This window comes from Diabrotica undecimpunctata, chromosome 7 (assembly GCF_040954645.1).
Source record: "Diabrotica undecimpunctata isolate CICGRU chromosome 7, icDiaUnde3, whole genome shotgun sequence".
NCBI classification, from domain to species: domain Eukaryota; kingdom Metazoa; phylum Arthropoda; class Insecta; order Coleoptera; family Chrysomelidae; genus Diabrotica; species Diabrotica undecimpunctata.
Window position 1 is genome coordinate 120832576 of NC_092809.1, and position 25028 is coordinate 120857603.

Here is a 25028-nt window from a genome sequence, read left to right on the forward strand (position 1 = left end):
CAAGCCGCTTATATGTATTTCGACCTCTTTGATTCTCATCAGAGAATATATAAAAGCATTTGTTTCCATTCCGTTATAAAATCGTGCACAATTCTAGCTAAGGATACAATATGATTGCAACGAATTTAGAAATAACTTTGGAATTTTTGCAAAAATTTCGCGTTTTCTAATTTTTTAATTCTTTATGCATAAATTTTAATAGAAAATTTATGCATAAAGACTTACAGTCATCACTAGACTTAGGCAAATATGTAAATTGCATATTTTTCATATAATGCATAAAAAATGCAAAACTATAAAATTTTGCATATTTTTATAAAAATGAGCATAAAGTGCATATCATTTGAAAATTTGGTGTTAACTATATATTTTTATATTCAAATTTACCGATAGCATGAAAATGCGAATATTTAATTTTGTTTTATAATCACTTGGTATTAAAATTCTTGGTAAAGTAACTAATAAAAGACAGCGGCTTATAATTTTCTTACGTTTTGTCCTGGAATTAAGTGTTTGTATTTGCCAGTTTATGTCTCTAGGTAAAAATTTTTATTTTGACGGTCAGTATTCACTTGGTTTCACTTTTGTTATAAAATTGTAAAATTTCAGGCTTAAACAACGTGTATTTCCAATTGTGAATAATTATTGTGCTTTGAAAATGCCGAAAATAAGCAATGTTTCCAAATTCAAGTGGTAGAATTGACAGAAAGTACATATATCTTGGTTATGAAATCAGAATAGGCAAGGACAACCTCACCTTCGAATTTCAACGACGAAAAACACTTGCTTGGGCGGCGTATGGTTCACTAAGAGACATCTTTAAGAGCAACATCCCTATAGCTACGAAACGGAAGACATTTGACCAATGCGTGCTTCCTATTATGACATACGGAGCAGAAACTCTCACGCTCACAAAAACAACAGCACTAAAAATGCGAGTGGCACAAAGGCGCATGGAAAGATCAATTCTCGGCGTGACAAAAAAAAAACAAAATAAGGAATCAAGACTTAAGGAAAAGAACAGGTATCAGTGATGTCGTCGAACGTATAGCCAAGCTAAAATGGAATTGGGCAGGTCACATAGCGAGACTAAAAGACACCAGATGGACCAGAAAACTAATTGACTGGCGCCCAAGAGAAGACAAACGCAGCAGAGGACGAACACCAATACGCTGGATGGACGACATTGGACGAATATCCAAGAAATGGCAACAAGAAGCCCAGAACCGTGAAGAGTGGCGAAAAATGGAAGAGACCTATGTCCAGAAATGGACTGAAGAGGTTGCATGATAATGATGATGATGATGATGATGAATATAAATGTAGTTCCAACCCCAGAATTTTTAAAGAAAAAAAATAACATTTAGTGAAATTCAGGTAACTTTATTGTTGAACTTTTAAAGTAAAGATAGATATTTCCAATAAATAATTTCTTTCATGACAGGTTGAGAAATTGTAATCAGTAAAATTATAGTTAGGGTGTGGCTAAGCTGTCATATTAATTTTTCCAAAGTTTAGAATTTAATATTGACATCTGAAAACTAGTTTTATTTTTTGACATTTGGTACATAAATCATCATTATTGAAATCATGTTTTGTTTTTGTTTTTTTTTTAAAGGTTATGCATAGTTCCGATAAAAAAGATATTTTTCATTTGTAATAATTTCTTTCTGCTACAAAATATCGCTCAATAACAATTGTAAGTTTTTGTAGTATCTCCAACTTCTAGAGTTTGCAAGCCCATAGTAACATAATAAGTTTGTTTTTGGTATTGTTGTATCACCATTTATGTTTGTAACTGTTTGTGGTTGGACAACAATAAATACGTATTTTTTTTTTCCTAAAAAAGAGTATTATTTCTTTTAAAACGTTTCTAACCTTTGTTTATATTTTTAGAAAGGACGAGCATTTCTTTTATCTAAGGGGATGATTCTTCTAAGCGGCGTCCATTTCAAATAGCTTAAGAACCTTCTTGTATTGTCTTTGTTCCAGGAAATTCATGTAAGCACACCTTTTTACTTCATTTTTGTAGTTACCCCAATTCAGTCGTCTTGTTATTCACTTATTCATGACCCAGCTCTCCAAATAAACCCTGAGTAGCCGTTCGCAAAAGTTTTGGTTTGTTTTTTTACCCTATTTCTAGCTCCATAATTTCTGTCCCTAATTTTTAACTTTCTATAGTAATACCCTATGTGGTAGGCAAAATAATCATTACAAATACTGTTGCACCAGGTGGCATACCTTACGCCCATGTTCAAATACCTACAACGTATTAGCACTAGGGCCAGTTTAAATTTTGTTGTGAAAAACAAAACTCAAATTCTTTTAGATATAATATGTATTATATACCCATAGTATAATTAACACAATATATTTATAAGAAAAATGGAAATTAAGTAACACTATATTGGGACGGCGTTATACTGGTTGATCAATAACATAACGCGATAAACGTCTATGCTGTGTTGTTACTGTACTATTGCACTATGGCTTCTGAATGTAGAACTATAGACCGGTGCAAAACAAGTTGGACAAAATGCTTGAAAAGTTTTCCAATCTATTGCTCGGGCCTTTGTTATTCCGCTTCCAGGTTGTGGAAAACCTCTCACCATATTAAACAGCAACTAAAAGTAGATAAATCATTTAATATAAAAAAGAAAGTTCAGTTGTGTGCTAGCATCGACAATGTTTACATCGTTTAAGGGCTCATTTATTTTTTAATTTCAAAAAAGTTAAATAATTTAAGTAATTTGGAAAGTAAGAAATAACAAACAAAGGTAAGATTGTTTTTTCACGTTAAAATGTGTCATTCTTCGAGAGGCCAAAATCCACCCCCTGATAATGATGAAAATATAAAAACTGTAAAGTCATTTCGATGTAACTAATATTTACAAATCTTTTGATAAAAGTCCGTATTTTATTGTACTACAATCTATCGGCCCAAGTATTAAACGCTATCACCAGTCCGGATAGGTTATATTTTATTCATTCTTAGCTTTTTCAAGAATGATGTTATTGATATTAAACTGTAGAAAGTAAGTAAAAGTTATTTCTAACTCTCACACTGTTTTATCACGATATAATTACTTTATATATAAATTTGCATTATATTTATATATATATATATATATATATATATATATATATATATATATATATATATATATATATATATATATATATAGTCCAAAATTTTAGTATTTAGAAATTTTAAAGTGTTTGTTTGTGTTTTTTTAACAGTAATTTTTAAAGTGTAATTGCAACTTCAGTATATCATGTTATTTAACGTTGTTGTTTCTGCCACGAATCTTACATTCGGGTAAGTTTTTTATACTTTTTATAGCCTTTTTTTTTGGCACCATTCAAACTATTTAAAACATAGTAATTTTCTTTGTAGACCTTGATAAAGGTGGCAAAAAACCACCGAAAGCTTGGATTCAGAATAAATAGTACGCCTTAGCAAAGCTCTGTTTTTATTGACTACCACACCCAAAAGAAAAAAGTATTCACATATATATATATATATATATATATATATATATATATATATATATATATAATTACCCATATTTTGAATATCTTTAATCCTTCAGTAGACGCGTTGGGTCTAGAAGACTCACCCAAAATATTTTTTTTTTCTGTTATTTATGAATGAGGCCTCGTACGGCCCTATTTAGGGGCAGTTTTAAAGCAGCTTTAACCCGGAATCCGACAAATGAATTTTTTTCCACTAACAGACAGGTGGGGTGTGACAAACCCCAGCAACTGAAAAAGTTCAAGAATTCCAAAAAATATCTTTACGTTAATTTTTTATTATTTAATATTTTAATTTGTAATATACAACATGTAATCAATAACATTATATAAGTTTAAGTTAAATTAAAGACAAAAAAAAAATGATTTTATGTATAATACTTAATAAAAAATGAATTATATTGCACTCTGTAATAAATTTGTATTCCGAGAAAAATTACCAAATTAACACAACTAAATTAAAGACAAAAAAAGTGATTTTATTTATAATTAATAAAACAAATATAGCTAAATTAGTAAACAATACGAACTTGAATAATAACTCAAAACCTGTACAGTCCTTACAATAGGTTTGGGCATGCTCAAGACAGAGGTAAATCTGGCAAGCCTCGTATACGTATTTGGTTTTTCTGTGACGAACACCTGGACACTTAAAACATCTTCCCTGCTGACCTGGTCTCCTTCTCTTGGGTACTGGCTCTGATTGTTTACCCAAAACATGTCTTATAGAACTACGCGGTTCTCGAGTTAACCTCGGATTTGTTACTCTATTCCGTTGATTGTCTTCTATTAATTGTTTTCCTAACTCTTTTAGGAAAATTCTCCTAGCAAATTTTTACGTCATTATTGTGCACTCTGTAAATTATTTGGGCATTAATTTCTGCGGTATTGAGAAGGAAGAAAAAGATTGTTAGTGGCCAGCGGCGACTCCGACGTTAAACACTGTAAGATGCGGACATTTCATCCACGACATCAACACCACACTTACTAAAATTCTCTCTCGAACTTTCTTCTCCGTATCACCTACCCTATTATCATGATAGAGAGATGACATCAATAATGTCACTTTTCACTTTTTTAAGTGATAGGATATTACTGTACAATTTTCTTGAAACCCAAACAGTGTAAAATACAAATCTCTATTGCGTACATTTAAAAATTCTGGAGGTATGTGTGGCTCATTTTTTCTAACTGTTCCAACCGCAGTGAGTTTGTGAGTATTTCGTAGGTTTTCGAGGAGTTCGTAGCTGGTATATCAGTTGTCAAACTTCACGTTCCGTTTTATTTCAGATATCGGGGCAACTAGACGGTCTACAATATTTTTAGGGCTATTGCTTTGTCTAAAAGGTCCATCTGGCTGCTGACCAACAAAAACCTCCATATTTACAAGGTAGTATGTACATGCATCTACCAAAACATGTACTTTTATACCGTACTTAGCTGGTTTGTTCGGTCATCATTCAATCTTCGCCCTATCCACTGCTGGACATAGATCTCCCTCATAATTTTCCATCTATTTCGATCTTGTGCCTCTTGCATCCAATTCCTATGACAACGTTTTAGATCGTCAGTCCAACGTGTTGGTGGACGACCTCTACTTCGGTAGGCATCATCTCTTGGTCTCCATTCCAGAATCCGCTTTGTCCATCTATTGTCTGTCATTCGAGCCACGTGACCTGCCCAGTTCCATTTTAGTGTTGCTACTCTCTCTACTGCATCAGCCACTCCTGTTCTTTGTCGTAGCTTTGTTCGGTACATATTGTATAAAACTGCAGCGGCCACGAAACGCCTTCAATTTTTCGTCGATTGTTACATATTAAGACGGTGTATAAGCGTTCTTGCAGTCATCCACGAATCGGTCAACAATTCCTCGAATATGTGCCAATTAGTCAAGTTTCAATCTGTCTGCCCTGTTCTTTTTTTAATCAAACCGAAGGCATGAAATTAAAATCTCGAATCTTCTTTGACTCAATGTACACCGAAATATGTCCATACCTGTGCCATCCACATTCAGGTCCAGATCCAAGTATAACAGGCCAAGTGCAGCTTTTATTTCTAAATGATTTGTTTCTCCAAAGTGATTTGAATCTTTCCATTTTTCAGTATTCTCTTATTGTTTCATTAGTGCATGTAACAATGTCAACAATAATTTGTTCAGATATAAATAACTAAAAACATTCGGTAGGAGTTCTGGTGGATTTAGCATACATTTTAACCCCAGGTAGATATGTTATAAGGTTTTCAGATCTTGTTCTAACGTTTTTGTTTGGTACAGCTTTCAGCCATTTACTTCCATTTTTTCCTAAAAAGTGGGCACCTACATTTGGACTTACTACCTACCATTTTCATCTGAGTTGTCTGTAATATCTGGAATGTCAACATCTTGAAGCTGGTCAGGATAGTCACCATTTTCACTAACATTGTCTATTTCTTCACTTACTTCCGAATCACTCTTGTCAATACATTCGTCACTGTTTATTTTATCCCATAAGGCCTGAAGGTATGCTTGTTCCCTTTCGTAATTCATTTTAGCTTAAACTAATAAAAAAATATGTTAAAATCTATAATAAGTATTATTCACTTACCATACTTACTTATTTATAGGATTAAAACAAAATAAAAATAATTCTGCAGAATGTACAAAATCCGATACGTGGGATCCGACCGTTTTCAATCTAAATATACTTGGCGAAAATAAACAGATAACTAAAAACTATGTGTCAAAGCATAAATTGATATACAATAGAAAACTATCTAACCGCTGTTGCCACTACATGCAAAATTTCCGTATGTTTTAGACGCTTCAATATTGTTGGGGTGTACTACACCCCACCTGTCGGATCCCGGATTAAAACAGTCTAAGAATGGTAAGGCCACAGGTCCGGACGAACTGCCCGTTGAAGTTATTAAGGTGGTGAGTAAAGTGAGCTCGAAGGAGTTAACTGAACTGTTTAACGCCTTATACTATTGTGGCAATATCCCAGAGGAATGACTAATGTCAACTTTTGAAACACTACTAAAAAAACACCTACCTAATAAAGTCAAAGAAAAATTGTAGAAAAGTGAATATAAGGAAAATATTGGCAGAGAACACTCGCGTCTCAGGATAAAACTGTATTTATTATAACCAGAAAAATTTATCAGCGACGGAAATCACTAAGTACTTACTTTGGAAGTTTTTGGAACAAAAAAAGTCAAAGCGTTTGCCGATCATCTGGTAAATGTGTTCTAGCCAAACCCTTCAGACAACAATAACCTTGTTATAACCAACGAGACCCAAAAGTTTTTATAATTACCGTATTAACGTGAACTACCATTGGAAAAGGAAAAACAAGTTCGCCAGAAGATATGGCCAGACATGAACCCTAAAAAGTCTCGTGGATAGGATCTGATTACTGGCAATACCCTAAAAGAACTCTCCAAAAAAAAATTCTGTACTTGACAGAGATAATCAAATTAATTGTAAGAACAGGCTAGTACCCCATATTATGGAAAGTGGCACAAATCATTGCAACACCTAAGCCAGTACAGAAGACAATCAATCATATAGATCTATTAATCTACTGTTGAATAGGTTAAAACCAATTCTTGCAGAACGCCAACTAATACCTAACTACTAGTTTAGATGCCGACAACATGTCACCACTGAAATAATAGATAGAGTCTGTAATTTTATTTATAAAACTCTAGAGGAAGGAATATACTGTTAAATAAGTCCTTCCAATAGATTATTAAATTATCGTGTAGCATGTTGAATTTCTTGAATTTTAAACTTTTGACGAGACTATTTTTAGTACTTTGTCTAGAGATTAATATTTCTTATTGCTTCGAACACATCAAGTGTGTGTATTTAAAAACTGATCCTTTTCGTAATTAATTATGCTTGAAGTTAGAGTATTCATACGTTCTCATAAACGAATACGTTTTCTTTTAATTAACGTCCTTTAAGTATAAATATTACATAATTCCTCTCAAAATTTCATTGGTTTTGGCTCATAATTTATTTAAAGTGTTATTATTTTCTTTTCTCAAGGGATTAAATATTTTGAATAAAACTACACTTCCTCTAACCAAAAATTTATTAGCTCGGGGTGAACTTATAAAAAAGCTAAAATTAAATTTTAATTTTTAGTTGCCAGTTGTTATTTGTACATTATATTAATATCATAAAGATGTGTATATTTGTAGTTATTTTAAGATCGAGAAGCTCATAATTATTTTGTGGTAAATTGTCCACTATTCGTTTTTAATTAATTTATGTATTAAGAGGTCTTTTTTTTTTTCGTATATTTTTAGAGTCCGACTGACAATTCACTTTTTGCCGCTACGCATTCATACCTATTTTATTTTTTCTTTTATTTTTTCCTAATTTCCTTCATAAGTTTCAGGTTAAAACTCATTGGAGCCCATTTTGTTATACAGTTTAGCTGTATTCCTTGTCTGTGTTTCTTGTTTTTCTTTCTCAAACTGTTAATATATTGTTGATAACAATATTTTGTTAACTATTAATTATCGTTTATCTATCTATCTTTGATCTGTAATTTTCCATCATTTATATTCTTACCCATACCCAATGAAGCTCAAAAACTGAGCAACGTGGTCTTCGTTAAGTTTTGTGAACGAAAAGCTTTTTATTATCAACCTTTGTCAGAGTTTTCGCTGCCATTGTTAAGTCCTACCTCTATGACTATCATTTCCTAGTAAGATATTACGATCGGTTATCATCATCATCATCATCAACAGCTATTCCATCCATCGTCAATTGTGAAGGTGGTAAATGAATTGGAACAGCTTTGTTGCATAAAGTAGCATTTAAAAATTACTCTTTTTATATTAACCTAAGCTACCGCGGGTTAATTGAGTGGCGAAAAATTAGTAAAAATCGTGCAGAATCAGGTGGCATTTCAAAATTTTCATTTGAAATAGCTAGCTTAATATTCGAGCTTCCGCTTAATAGCTTAATATTGACTTCCTACAAGGAGTAGTTAAGGGGTGAACAATTACTAGGGTGGTAATAAATTTGTAAAAACTCATCAAAACAGTGTTGTATTTTAAAAATATTTTTTTTTAATTCTGCTGGCTGAAATATTTAGCTAACATGAACGATTCTAAATTGCGATAGTTGTGAACGACGATTGCTTTAGTGGTGGAAAATTATCAGGTGAAAGTGTAGCAAAAACTTACCAGAACTCATTTTTATTTCAATTATGAGTACAGTGAGATATAAAAAAATTTCGCCATAAATTTTAACCTAACAGAATTATTGATTGATAGATTACAGAAAAATAGTAAAAATAGATTTGTCATCACCTTAAATTTTATCCTAAGAATTGTTGACTTGAAACATGAGTTAGTTGAGGATTAAAAATTAATGGGGTGATAATAAATTCGTTAAAACCTAGCAGAACACTGTGATATTACAAAAATATTTTTTTTAATTCCGCTGGCTCGAATATTAAGCTAGCAGGAATATTTTCAAATAAGATTGGTTTGGGGGTGAAAAACTATCAGGGTGGTTAAAGTTTGGTAAAATCTGTAAAAACACTTTTTTATTGCAGTTATAAGTAAAGGACAGTCAATTTGGAAAAAAAATAATTTTTTCCGTAAAATTTGAATCTAGCATAATTATTGACTTTCCATAAAGGGGTAGTTAAGGGGGAGAAAAATTACTAAGGTGGTAATAAATTTGTAAAAACCTAGCAGAACACTGTGGTGTATTATAAATATATTTTTTTATTTCTGCTAGTTTTAAGCCAGCAGAATCGCTCCTCTTAAGGGGATTGTGGTGAAAAATTTTCAAGGAGGTAATAAATTAGTGAAAGATGGGTTAAAAAATATGCCATAGGCAAAAAGTTTTTTTTTTTAATTCTGCTAGCTTGAACCGTAAGCCAGCAGAATCGCTTCCCTTAAGGCTGGTTTGGTGGTGAAAAATTATTAGCGTGGTAATAAATTATTAGTGAAAAGTGCGTGAAAAAATATTACGTAGATTTAATTGGATTCCGTTTATTTGTGCCTGCTAGCTTAAGGGACCGAACGATTTTCGAAGTGGAGATTGAAACGTCAATACACTTATTGTAACCTTCAATTGTCGGTTATTCCCATTAAAATAGTAATAACTTTAAAATATATATATATATATATATATATATATATATATAAATATATATATATATATAAAATATATAAATATATATATATATATATATATATATATATAAAATATATATATATATATATATATATATATATATATATATATATATATATATATATATATATATATATATATATATATATATATATATATATATATATATATGGTATTCTTATATTTAATATTGTAGGTGTTTGTAATTATGCTCGAATTTAAATTAATTTTACATAGTAATCTAGGTTCGAGAACTGATCATGGAAAGATACATTTTTTTTATAAAATGACAAAACAATGACTAAAATTTTGCAAAATATGCTAGACCGGTATGATTTAATTATTATTAAGATTTATTAGCTGTTTAATAAACAGCTCAATTATCTTTTAATTTAAAAGAACTTTTTAGTTTATCAAGCACTTTTAAGATTCTAAATCCCATTTTAAAGGTTGAACTTCTAAGTTTTTTCTTAAGGAGATGGGACGCTTTTTGAGTAAAAATAACAACCCAATCAAGCGACATAATTTTTAAAATTGTAATTATTTTATTAGTTATTAATTAAATATTAATTAAATGTAGGACTTACCACAATTGCTACAAAAATAAATAGCTTCATCTTCTAGATATTTCTTAAATAATTAAATCTTTAAAACCAAGTGACGATCGTTCGGCTTTTATCCCTCTTTTATAGCTACAACGATATGGAGAATAAAAAAGGTAATACAAATAAAGACATAACTTACATATAACAATATTTTTATGCCTTTGCTATTTTATTGGTTTTAATTAATTTAAATAGGAAATATTAATGAGGCATTGGGTTTTATATGAATAACTATTCATTTTTCGTGACAAGCAAAAAATTTTAAACTAATAACTTTACGTGACAAGGTAAAATTTTTTACCCACGTTAAGATTTATACTTCAATTTTCGATAAACTATTTGATCTTTATTATAGAACCTGCACCAAGATTAGGTCCAAAAAAAATTCTTATATTCATGAAAAAAAAAAATCTTTTTTTGGTGCCTATCCATTTCGAATATTGGCGATCATTCTGGGTATAATTATTTTATTCACTGATGCTTTAAATAGATTAGTTGTTGTTGTGCAGAACCATGTCCTTAGGTTTTTAGCCATGATATTCTTCTTCTCCCAATTCCTTACTTTCCGAATACTTTGCCCTGAAGGATTATTTTCAGTAATCTGTATTTAGTGCCGTTTCTCATTATGTAACCGAGATATTCTAACTTTCTCCTATTAATCGTATACATCAGTTCTCTTTCTTTTCCCATTCTTCGTAGTACAGTCTCGTTGGTTATCTTGTCCATCCATAATATCTTTAGGATTCTTCTGTATAGCCACATCTCGAAGGCTTCAAGTTTCTTCTCCATCGCTTCAGTGAGAGTCCAGGATTCAACTCTGCAGTATAATATCGAGAAGATATAATATCGTATTAGCCTTCCTTTTATCTTCAGATTCAGATTGTGGCTTTTAAAGAGTTGGGCCATGTTGTTGAATGCATTTCTAGCCTTATCTATTCTACATTTTACTTCTTGTGAGTGATCCCATCGTTCGTTTACTATTGTTCCAAGATAGGTAAATCGTTTTACTCAGTTTTCTGGTGTATTCTTGATAAGCAGTTGGACGTCTCTAATTTTATTTTTGCTGATGACCATAAATTTAGTTTTTGATATGTTTACTTGTAATTCAAATCTTTCACTTGCTTCATTTACTTTGTTCATTAGTTGCTGTAAACTGTTTAAAATATCTGCAAAAATAACGGTGTCATCTGCATAGCGGATGTTGTTTAGGCGTTCTCCATTTAAAAAGATCAATGTTCGCAATTTTCCAAGGCTTTACTAAATATTTTCTCTGAATATAGGTTAAGTATTATAGCTGAGAGTATACGTCATTATCTAACGCCTCGCAGAATCTGGATCGCCTCCAAGATTTGTTCTTATTTCGGCTGATTGTTTCCAGTACAGATTTTGTATTATACGTCGGTCTTTATCATTTATTTGGGCTTTTGTTAGAACATCCATCAATTTTGGCGTTAAACTGTGTTAAATGTTTTTTGGTTGTCCACAAAGCAGGTGTAGATATCGCTTCATCTTTGGAATAATATCTGTAGACTAAACAGTGCATCTCTCATACCTACGCCTTTCATGATTCCAAACTATGTGTCTTGTATTCTCTCTTCTCACGCAAATCTTCTGCATATGTATAATTTTGTGATGGGTAGCTCTTTCGGGGCGACAGACTCAGTAAAACACAGGTTTGAAGTAAAAATAAATCTATTAATTTAGTATATCTACAATAAATAAAAATAAAAGGAATTCTACGTTGTATACTTATACAATGAATAAAACTAAAACGAATTCTACTGGATCCCGTGATGAACGAAGTCCTCGGCGAACGTCTATAAAAGAAAAGAAATTAATTAGTACTACTAATAAGAAATGAAATGGGGGAAATCGATCGCGCGCAGATTTATACTCGCTTTCGCTTCAATTCAGCGAAAGCTCCGAATATGCTCGCAAAAGAAAATATTTAGCTGTGCAGACCCATGGCAATGTTCAATACACAATGCCGACGGGTTCCGCTTGGCTAAAGACAGAGTATGATCCTCAATACGGAAATCTCTCTGTCCCGGTTGGTTCTGTGCAGATCCGCGGTAATGCTCAATACGCAAAACCGATGGGTTCCGCTTGGTTAGGGACAGAGTACGATCCTCAATACGGAACTCTCTCTGTCCAGAATGGCTCGCAGGTTCACTACACCGGCGAGTCAGGGAGCCTAGAGCGCTAGCTACAAGACTGTCTAATTCCGCTATTCACACGCCTTAAATAGCCGTTTGAATCCCACTACGCCGTCACGTCGTAGAAGTGGATGCGCAAATATTGACACTCCCACGGTTCGAACTGTTAAACGATCAGAGCCTCGTTACAATTTAAAGAAAAAGTTTTAGTGTATGGCTTATTAGATTTATTAGCCTATATTATTCGCACTTTTTTGCTCCCTGTTTCTTTGATAGCGTAATAAATTATAAAACTAGCAAATCTTTTGGAATATTGCCTGTGTCATAGATATTATTAAAGATTTTATATAGTAGTTTTAAAGATTCATCATCAGAAAGTTTAAGAAATTCAGACTGTACTCCGTCTGGTCCTGGAGCTATTCATTCTTTTAGTGATATTATGGCTGCTCTTATATTTGCATCTAGTATAGGTGGTCCTGTTTGCGTAGGTATTAGGGACTGGTCTCATTTAAAAATAAATTTCGTGTTTAATTTTTCCAGGTATTATCAAAAGTATCTCTGTCCACCATTACCTAGGCTAATACTAAAATTGGTAAGTATTATTGGGGTTGGATTGAGGGGGCGTCGCAAAAAAATAGAACAGTCCCAAGGGCGTCACAATACGAATAAGTTTGGGAAGCCCTGTGCTAGACCATATATCATCTATCATCTATAAGTTCCATGTTGAACGCTGCAAGAAATAAAAAGAAACAACTAGAACTATAAACTTCATAAAACAATCATAAAAGTTTTCTAAACAGGAAAGTGTAAACTAGCCTAAAAAATTAAGCAACTCTAACCCTGCAATCTGTGAACAGCAGAAAGTTACAGCCGATCATATATCTGCGCGGATGGTAAAGCTCTCTAAAGTCACAAAAGGTAAAGAACACGGCAATTAAAAATGAACTTCGTCGAATAATCGGAACTCACCATGAATACTCAAAACTCTTTCTAATGGAGGAGGTAAATAAGACAATAATAGTTTTTGTTAATAGGTTAATAATTATTGTTGTGTCAATTTTTTTTACTAAATTTTCCAAAAAAATATTGTTTTTAAAAACATACTTTTATACTTACCAAACATTACATTGAAAATTGAATTACATTCACGGTAATTGTCACGTCATTCAACACGGTGATTAGGCCGCACTGAGCCAAAAATTATTGTGACTTTATGGTCTTCTTCTTCTGGTTCCTATCCGTTTCGGATGTTGGAAATCATATTGGCAATCATGACCTTGCTCGCTGCGGCTCGAAACAGCTCCGTTGAGGTTTTCTTAAACCATGTTCTGAAATGCCGCAGCCATGATATTCTCCTTCTACCGGGTCCTCGCTTACCTTTGACTTTACCTTGCAATATAGACTGCAGCAGGGAGTAACGGTGCTGATTTCTCATAACGTGTCCCAGATATTGCAATTTTATGCGTTTGATCGTAAACACAATCTCTGGTTCCTTCTTCATTTTTTCTAGAACTTCCTTGTTCGTGATCCTTGCTGTCCATGATATTCTCAGCATTCTTCTATAAAGCCACATCTCAAATGCTTCAAGTGTTTTAATAGTGGTGTCTGTAAGCGTCCATGCCTCCGCCCCGTACAACAACACAGAGAAAACATAGCATCTCAAATGTCTCATTTTTGTATCTAGGGATATGTTGTGACTTTTGAAGATGGCGCTCATTTTGTTAAAGACCGTTCTTGCCTTTCCTATGCGGCACTTTATTTCCTGTACATTGCTCCTTGTTCGTTTATAATAGTTCCCAGGTAGCAATACTGTTTTACTCGCTCTATCTGCGTCCCATTAATGTAAAGATGAGCCCCATTTATATTCTCCTTGCTGATAATCATTTGTTTCGTTTTGTGGGTATTAATGTTTAGTCCGTACTGTTGACTGTACTCGTTTATTCTGTCCATTAGCTTATGAATTTCCTCTAAACTATCTGCTATCACCATGGTGTCGTCGGCATATCTAACATTGTTTACTCTTTCACCATTTAGAAGGATGCCTTCGTCTATTCCGTAAAGAGCCTCGTTAAAAATTTTCGCTGAGTACATATTAAATATCAACGGCGATAGGATACATCCCTGTCTAACTCCGCGTAGTATTTTTATGTGATCTGTTTCTTCTCCGTTAATTTTCATGTATGCGGTCTGATTCCAGTATGGCAAAAGGCATTTGACAGTAACTCTGTCAAATGCCTTTTCATAGTCGATCAAGCACGCGTATACGTCGCAGTTAACGTCCCTGCATCTTTGAATCAGTACCTGTACTCCGAAAAGTGCCTCTCTGGTACCCACTGCGTTAATGAAGCCGAACTGTCTGTCCGATATTTGTTCCTCGCACTTCTTATAAATTCTTCCATGGATGACTCTCAAAAACAGTTTCAACATGTGGCTCATTAGGCTGATTGTTCGATATTCTTCGCACTTTTTAGCCCCCTGTTTTTTAGGTATCGCTATGAATTCTGATTCTAGCCATTTATCAGGGATGATTCCTGTATTCCTGACTTTATGGTCAACCCATTCTTATTCAAGGGCTCTGTATTATTGTTTAACACTTTAACTGCCAGGTAAATTCAGAGTAACTTTTGTACCTACCGGGACTTCCGGGTTAAAATATACATTTTTTTAATTACTCTATTTGTGTTTCTTTTTAGTAAAAATTATAAAATCAGATTTGTTTTTTGGTTATATTTGAAAAAATTGCTGTACGCAGCCTCATATGCTGCACGCAGCCAGCGATTGTGAAATTGTTACTTTGCTGCCCTTTGTACCAAAGATGGACACTGAAGGTCAAATAGTCTGTTTTTTTTTTCAGTTTCAGTTTGTTATTTTCTTCCAAAGGGAGCGTATCGTAGACTTCACGATTGAAAAAAGTTAATATGGTGCACAGTAACAGACAACTCCGTTATTTAAAGTTTGAATTAGAACCAGAAAAGGCTGCCGGTGAGTTAGAGGAGTTTAGAAAAATAAACATGAGATTTTTCTGATTATTCGGATTCGGACTTTGATCCTACATATAATACAGATGCAGCGTTGCGAGTGAATCCGACAATGAACCTGTAGCGAAAAAAATAATTTTGTTCTTAATAAAATTTTAGTTTGTATAATCCGAATGTTTTCACTATTAAATTGACTTCACACAAATTAAATTTACGTTTGTTTTACGTATTATAAATATATCATTTAAATTTACCCAAAACCTTGATTTGCGCATTAATAGAGTAAGCATTATCTGAAAATGGACTAATATATCGAATTTTTTTTTTTATGAGACCCCGTGTTCATTTATCTCGAGTAATGGAGGAAGAATCAGACAGTTTTTTGACTCAGGATGATGATATTTTGGCAGATACTGTTAGACCAAAAGAAAATTCTTAACAAGATTAAAACTGGGGACCTGTTTCCGGAAATTTTCCAATTTTCGATTGTCTTTTGAACTTTGGCATTCCTGAACATTTGAAAAAGGCAATGGCTGGTAAGAATGAACTGTTATTCTTTGAACTGTTTGTCTCTAAAGATGTTATAAATATTGTCGTCGAAACTAATAGGTATGCAGAGCAACAAATTCTTACTGGAATAGTAAATAAAACAATTACAAAAGAGTCACGTTTTCACTATTGGAAAGAGACTAACTACACTGAAATGCATACATTTATAACGCTCCTTCTTTGAATGAGACTGTACTCAAAGCCGTCATTATCTAATTACTGGCGCAAAGTTGCATTATATAAAAGTGATATTGCTAAATGCATGCCCTGAAATCGGTTCGGATTGCTCTTGCTCATGTTTCATCTAGCAAACAATGACGAGTGTTCTTAAAAAGACAGGCTTCATAAAAATCAATGTCTGGTCAATGAAATGAACGCTAATTTTCATCCATGTATGATTACAGGCTCAACTGTTTGCATTAGTGAAACTATGATCTCATTTAGAGGCAACATCATAGGTTTGGAATAATTGTTAGAAGGCTATACCCATACAATTAAAATATATTGCAGTAAAGAAAAAATTAATGGACAACCGGTTGCTGAGAAGGGTAGTTACGGAAATGATTAAGCCTTTATTGGATCAGAATCAGGATAGGACTTTTATTACGGACAACTGGTATATATCAGTTAACTTGGCTGAAATTTTAAAAACTAGATCCACTCATCTTATTGGGACGTTAAGAAAAAACCCAAAAAATCTTCCCAAATATGTTGTAGAAGCCAAACCCAAGAAAGGGAAGATCATTGCCAAACAAAACAGAAATGATATTGCAGTTATGAAATGCCATGACAAGAAAGGCGTACTTTTTCTGTCTACAAAAGATATGACAGAGATAACGCATAGGGAAGGTAATAAAAGAAAACTTGCACCAATTGTCGAAAACAGTAACTCAAAAGACAACTTTCTCAAACTACTTACAAAAGTCTGTCAGATGGTACAGAAAAGTGGCATTTGAAATGATTACTAATACTTCACTGGTGAATGCTCCAATTATTTTCAATAACATTAACCAAAGCAAAATGTCAGTTACAAAATTCAAAGAAAATGTGCGCATGCAACTCTTTCAATGTAGTAATCTACCCCTTTCTGTACAAGTTTAAACCAAACATGAACTTACTAAAAATGATTTAAATAAAAGAGACACATGCACGATTTGTTACAAAAAAAAACTCTGAACTAATTGGTCAAATTTATGCTGTAAAAAACACAAAACGAGTAACATGTGTATGAAACAGATGTAAAGTCAGGCTTTTTATGTGTTTAGAATATTTCCTTGTCAACCATGTCACAAAAAAATAACTAAAACATGTACAACAAAAACAACTCTTAGTACTTTACTTTTGATAGTACTTAACCTAACTACTTAGTACTTAACTACTGTTACTTTGATTACAAAATATTCTGTACTATCATAAGATGATATCACTAAATGATACAACAATTAAATGCAGTTTCAGGAGCGGTAGGCTTAAAAATGAACTACAGCAAAACAAAAATACTGAGCCGAGACCAGACAAATATAACAATACAAAATCATACCATAGAAAATGTTGAACATTATGTATATCTAGGTTATGTTATCAAACTAGGAAAACCAAATCAAGATGCTGAAATTAAAAGAAGAACACAACTGGCATGGGGCGCTTTCGGCAAATTAGCATATATCTTGAAAAACACCTCCATTCCTGTAAACTTAAAGAAAAAGGTGTATAACACATGCATACTACCAGTTTGTACTTACGGCTTGGAGACAGTAGCCCTTACCAAAAAATCTGCTAAAAAATTAGAAACAACGCAAAGAGCAATGGAACGAATCATGCTTGGAATATCACTAAGAGACAAGATTAGAAACACCGAGATAAGACGTAGAACGAAGATTAGGGATATTGTGGAAGAAATTGCAAAAATGAATAGGCGCTGGGCAGGTCACGTAGCCCGATATAACGACAACAGGTGGACACGGAGAATTCTAGAATGGAGACCAAGGACGACAACAAGAAGCACAAGAAGACCTCAAAAAGATGGGTAGATGACATAAGAACAGTGGCAGGCAAACAGTGGATTAGATTGGCGCAAGATAGAGAAAGATGGAAGCAATTGGGAGAGACCTACATTCAGGAGTGGATGGAAAATGGTTGACAAAGAAGAAGATCATAAGAATAAAAAAGTAGATGTTTATTTATTTTTCATTTTATTATTCCTTATTATCTTCTTTAATCTTAAGTTATCCAATTTTGGACATAGGCCTCCCCCAAATAAATCCAGTGTCTTCTATTTTGCGCCACTTGCTTCCAGTTGTGTCCACCAATCTTCTTAATATCATCCGCCCATCTCATTTGTGGTCTTCCTCTGCTTCTCTTTCCTAACCATGGTCCCCATTGTTGTATTTCGTGGTTCCATCTCTTATCCCTTAGTCGGGAATTGTGTCTTGCGAAGCTCCATTTTAATTTGGCTGCACGTTCTCCTGCATCTTTTACTTTGGTATTGCTTCTAATCCATTTGTTTGTTTTTTTTGTCTATAAGTCTCACCTCGAGCATTGATCTTTCCATCGCTCTTTGTGCTTTTACTATTTTATCCATATTAGACTTGGTGAGATTATACGTGAGTATAGGGAGGATACACTGATCGTAAATTTTGGTTTTCAAATTATGTTCTATTTTAGTTCTTTTTAAGATCCAACTCAGTTTTCCAAATCCTGCCCAAGCAACCTTAATCTTCTCGTAATTTCGGCAGTTTGATTTTCTTTGTTAACTTTCATTATCTGCCCCAGGTAGATGTATTCGCTTACTGTTTCTAAATTTATGTCGTTCAACGTTATTTCTCTAATTTTCGGTGTATTTGTCATTTTTTTTTTTGTCAAGTTCATCTTAAGACCTACTTTTTCCGAAGCTTAAAATAGTTGCGTCATCATGGTCTGTAGTTCTTCGAAACTTATAGCGAATATTACAATGTCATCAGCGTATCTTAAATGACTTAGTTTTCTTCCATTAACATTTATTCCTTTATCTGCCCAGTTAATATCTTTGAACACGTCTTCCAGTCCAGGTCTGAATAGTTTTGGTAAGATAACATCTCCCTGTCGAACTCCTCTGTTGATTGGTATAGCTTTGGTTTCGCATCTATTTATATTTTCATTGTAGCTTTCTTGTAAATATTATGTATGAGCATTCTCTATCGGGAGTCTATCCTGCAGTTGTTCATAGCTCTTTCTTTTGCCCAAAGTTCTATGGAGTCGAATGCCTTTTCATAATCAACGAAACCAATGTATAAGTTCAAGTGATATTTATTGACTTTCTCTATTAGAGTTCTGACTGTAAGAAGATTATCCGCTGTACTTTAACCCTTTCGGAATCCTACCTGCTCTACCGGTTGATAGCTATCGAGCTTCGATATTAACCTGTTAGTTATTACTCTTATAAACAGTTTGTACATTTGGGACAGCAGGGAGATTGGCCTATAGTTCTTCAGATCTCTCGGGAGGATACACAGATCGTAAATTTTGGTTTTCAAATATTGTTGTATTTTAGTGCAGTATTTAGTAGTATTATTCCTTATACCTTTAAAAATTTAAAAAATCCCAGGATATTTTTAACTGTCATAGTTATACGCCAGACTCAATGATATTCCTATTTAAAACATGGTAAAAGTGTACCAGCCACGGACACATGGCTGAAACGCTGAGAAAACCTGTGTCTATTATATGTATACCTGACAGAACTAAAATTGCATGTGTTCATACATGGTACACAGGGCAGTTAAAGTGTTAAAACAACTAAATCAACTTCAGTTTTAATTATCGTGTCAAATATTTTCTTTTTTTGAATCTTTAAGTAATTACTAATTTTTGGCAGCTTTAAAAAAATATAATGTTTTATTAATATTAATATTCCCGTATAACCACTGGTTTATAGTTAACTGCATAAATATTTCTTAAAGCCTCTCTTATCTTCTTTGTGTAATTATTTTATAATTAGACCTTAATTAATGATTTTTCTGATTAAAGAAAACGGTAGCTACAAAAATTGCACTTGAAAATGCTTTGGCTTAGCTGAAGCCCGGATTTATTTGCGGTTTGATATTAAGAAACAAAGACAAAGATTTTATTCGGGTCAAGTTGTCTTAACCCAAAATTGTATCTTAGAGTGTTATCCAGGCAATTACGGCGTAGGCGAATTCTCCGCGTGAGGTGCGTGAGTGTAACATCGAAATCAAGTGTCTTTTTATTGATCTGCGGGACTTTATGCAAAATTAGCCAAACATTTAATTATACCTGAAATTACAAGAATAAAAAAGGTACGAAAGAAGGAGTTTTCTAGTAAGTAGGAATATGAACTCCGATTATTTTTGATAACGGGGTTAATAGAAGTCATAAATTATGAATTTAAGTAATATATTTTTCATAGACTGTAAGTGAACAAACTGTTTACAAAATTTTCTTTTCTCTTCTTTCTTTCTTTGTTGTAAATGAATTTTTTGCTTCAATTATCTCAAAAAGTAAAGAACAAGTGTCACGGACACAATTATTTTAATTCCGCGATACCTTAGGCAGCGGAGAAGCTCTATTCGCTATACAAGTGCTTATCCAGAGATGCAGTGATGTCAACTGTGAACAAAAGAGCATTTGATAGAATAAAACATGACAAGCTTATATCCATTTTGAAAGAGGGGGGGCTTGGATGATAGAGACTTGCGAATTATATATAATTTATATTACAACCAGTCGACATAGACAGTCTCCATAGATAAAGTACTTCGTACTCTCCTTTTACCTCGTCATTGAGAGTATTGCTGTTTCCATTATCATTTGCTCCATTTTCACCCGAAATACTCGAACTGTCAGAAAACTTGTAATTTGGATCTTCATCTGAGTCGTCATTTCTGTACTAAAGCACACAAACGTTCTCTACGGCTCATTTTTTCAATACTTTCTTTAAATATAGTACCACAAACACAATCACTAAGTTTAAACTTATCTTTAGAATATTTTTTGTGAATCACTTAGTACTCATAAACGCAGTACGCGCAATGACAATTTAATAAGAAAGTCAGACACGTGACTACAGGCATTCGAGGTAAAGAGAATTAACTGATTTAATACAGTTTACTTCTAATACAGTCTGTGGGTTAGTACTGTTTAACGTCACCTTTCTTTGTAATCGAATGGTATTGAACGTAGATCTAGCGTAGAACGTAGATACCACAGAAAATAGCATGAATATCAAGTCATCTGGTACTGAAATCTCATTTTTGATAAAATAGTGACTTGGTACAGTTTACGTCTTAGGTGCTGATCTGTGAATGACCAAGCGGCAACATAACCAAATTTAATACTACTTTAATTATTATCTATGCATGTTTATATTATACGCTTTATATGTATTTTAATGTTTTAAATATTTTTAATGTATTGTTCCATTTTTGTAATGTTTTCATATTTATAATTTTGTACTTTTTACTTGCTATATACCTTGTTGTAACTTATAGTCCAATAAACTGTCTATCTGTCTATGACATTTTTTTTATTCATCCTCTATGTCTATGCAAATCACCATAACTATCAGATCTATTACCAGTAAAGTCATTCAAAATTAATCCACTAATTAAAAAACTATTTAATTTAGAAATAATTTTTTTAACGAAATAACCGACAACAAAATATAAATGAAATTAAACCGTGGTGTCAACCAAGTTAGAAAAACTTGAGCCGACTTCAAAACAACCAAATTCGTGTTTTCGTTGCGTGCTGTGCGTGTAAAGTAGTGTAAAGATTTTAGCTTTTAGGACAGACATCAAAGGAATCCGTGGGGTTCAATTTTGTGACAGACGTATAAAAAATTCCGAAAGTTTTTTAATTGATTTGTTTTTAAAGATGTTTATTTTTAGTAATGCAGAAAAAATGCTTCAATTATTAAAAAAATCACTCATAAAAACATAGCTTAAAAAATAAACTGACAAAGCATTTTCGTCTACAGGAATACAATTATGAAAAAAAGATTAAATTATTTACTCAGTTCTGATAATGACTTTTTGCGATCTGCAATATACACTATCAACAGTGGACTCAAACAGGGTGATGCGTTATCTCCACTACTTTTTAACCTTGTTTTAGAGAAAGCCATGAGGTCGGCAAATAAAAACAGAATTGCTATCGGTTCAAGGTCCCAAGCTATTACTTGCGTATGCAGATGACATAGATTTCGTTGGAGACCCCATCCTATCCACAAAAGACATCTTTAAAAAGGTGGAAGGAGCAACAAGTGAAGTAAGGCTGAAGATTAATGAAGAGAAGATGAAATATATGTGTATAAATAGAACGACACAAAGAGACAGAATAGGACAAAATGTGACGGTCAACACCTTCAATTTCGAAATAGTACAACGTTTTAAGTATCTGGGGGCCGTAATCACAGCTGACTACGATGTTACTGAAGAAATAAAAGACAGAATTCAATCTGCAAACCGTTGTCTATTCGCACTGGATAAGCTGATAAAATCAAAAAATCTTACAAGAAGTTCAAAGATCAAAATCTATTAATCCATCGTCAGACCTGTAATAACATACGGAGGCGAAACGTGGATCATGACCAAAGAAAACGAAGAAAAGCTCAGACGCTTTGATAGAAAAATTTTAGGACCTCACCATGACATCACCACAAACCAGTATAAGATCAGAACCAATATCGAATCAAAAGCACTCTACTATGACGCCGATATTGTCCAAGAAATTAAATCACAGCAACTAAGATGGGCTTGTGAAACTGATATGGGAGGAGATTCCCACAGGCAAAAGTCCACTCGGACGTCCCAGAATGCGATGGAGAGATAACATCCAAGCATCCTCAGGAAAATGAAGATTCCATTTGACCCTAGGTTGATGGAAGACCGAACAAATTGGAAAAAAGTCGTACAGTCAGCCAAGACCCACCCAGGGTTGAATATACACTACATACTCACCTCAATTTATTACACGTAACAATAGAAATCCTTGCAACAAACGCCCAAAGTGACTTTTTTCACGAATGTAATTATTGACCGCACGAGCCATCAAAATACACTTTAGGCATGTGTTGCATACAATATTTTTTTACAGTCCTATTCAATAGGTACTAATATCATAATAATTAAATAATAATTTAATTGGAAATCATGGACAAAAAAAAATCAAGAACTAACTTAATATTTTTTGTTTCATTTCGGAACGTGAATATTAAAAACGCGAAGGTTAGCTAAATTGTACGCTAACTGACGTTAAAGCGATGCCCAAGTATGTCGAAATGGCTGAACTGCAAATTGTTCTGGATGCGGTAAATATTGCGCAAGTACCGATAGAATTTTTGAAAAACTGTTTATAACAACAAATTGTTTTGTACAATTTATATAACTCTTTCCTTCGACAACATTTGACTATTCCCAGTAATATTGCAACCCACGAATTTACACTTAAAGTAACTAAAAAACAATTTTTTTATTTTACAATTTTCATTTCCATGTTACCAAAAGTAAGTGCAAATAGTGGCCGTGGTGATTTGTCCTTTTCTTTTTGTAATTATGTTTTCTATTTTTAAGATCTTTCCTATCTTTCTAGCCTGTTAAGTTTGGTGCAGTTTTTTTGCAATCACTTCAAGAGGCCTCTAGCCTCTATTGTTTATCTTTAGATGAGTATCATTTAAGATATACGTAATTTAGCGTCTTTCTTAGATTTTTGAATCGTATTTTCGTCTTTTGCGTAAATTTTTGTATTTTACCTACTAGCTTGCTAGTTTGATATTTGGTTACCTGGCAGGAGTCTCACCGGAGTGCAGTATTTTTTCGATTTGTTAATGACTGTTGGTGGTTTACGTACCGTTTGTCTCCTCCGATTTACTTCTCTGTTGGTGGGAGTGGAGCTTGCCTCCTTTTGAGCAGTCGTTTGCTTTCTTTGCTTCAAATCAAATCGATTTCTTTGCTTAGTTCTTCCTCGTGTAGGCGATATTCTATATCTTCATTATGCTATTGTTTTTTTCTCCATTTCCTTTTAAAGTGGATCTATCTATGGATAATCTTAAGTAGATTTTCATTTGTTGCAGGATCATATTTAAATTTTCTATATATATATATATATATATATATATATATATATATATATATATATATATGTATATATTCAGGGATTTTACAGTATTCACTGCCTTCCCTCGCTCATCGGTTTCCATTTCTCTCTGTTGTCCCATTCTCCATCGTTTAGGCCTCTCTTACTCATGGCGTCGTCTACCTCGTTCCTCCAGGATTTTCAGGGTCGTCCTCTTTTCCTCCTTCCTATGGGGCTCCATTCGGTTATTCTGTTTATCCATCTGCTGTCACTAGGTCTTCTTACATGTCCATACCACTTTAGTCTTTTTTGTTCTATATTTGTTAGTATGCCTGTTTCTATTGATGTTATTTGCTTTATTTCGTCATTACTTCTCCTATCCATTCTTAATACTCTGCAGCATCTTCGCAGGCATTTCATCTCTGTTGATACTATCTTACTGCTGTTTTTCTTGTTTATGATCCGATTTTCAGCTCCATATGTCATAATACTTCGCACTAATGTTTTATAAATCTGTGTTTTTGTCTTCATATTTAGGTGTCTATCGCACCATACTGAGTTAAGTTGTCGGATTGCTGTTCTTGTTTGTCCTTATCTTTGTGTAATTTCTTCCTCTGTTGTTGCCTTTTTCGTGATTGTAAACCCCAAGTATTTAAATTTATCGTCTCCTTTGATTGTTACGTTGTCATCAATCTGTAGATCTTTTATGTTTTCTTCACTTGTAGATAGGTACTTTGTTTTCGCGAGGTTAATATCTAGGCCAGCCTTGGTATATTCTTCTTGTAGTTTCGTTATCATGTAGCTGAGGTCATCTTGGTCTTATGCAATCACTACTTGATAGTCTGCAAAGCTTACCGTATATAGGTATGCGTTCCGTACCGGTACTCTCATGTCTTCGCATTTTCTTTTCCATGTAGTCAAGGCTTTCTCTAAGTATATTTTGAATAGGGTTGGAGATGTGTAACAACCCTGCAGGAGCCCTTTTGTT

General features: G+C 33.3%; 1 long non-coding RNA gene across 1 annotated transcript; it reads right to left on the bottom strand.

The window, feature by feature from the left end:
• Positions 1 to 1362: 1362 nt before the first annotated feature.
• On the bottom strand, positions 1363 to 10400 carry LOC140446953 (uncharacterized). The gene is made up of 2 exons (XR_011951541.1): positions 10270 to 10400; positions 1363 to 2624 (listed from the first exon to the last, which is right to left on the bottom strand). It is a non-coding gene; the product is annotated as an uncharacterized lncRNA (long non-coding RNA).
• Between the last annotated feature and the right edge of the window lie 14628 nt (positions 10401 to 25028).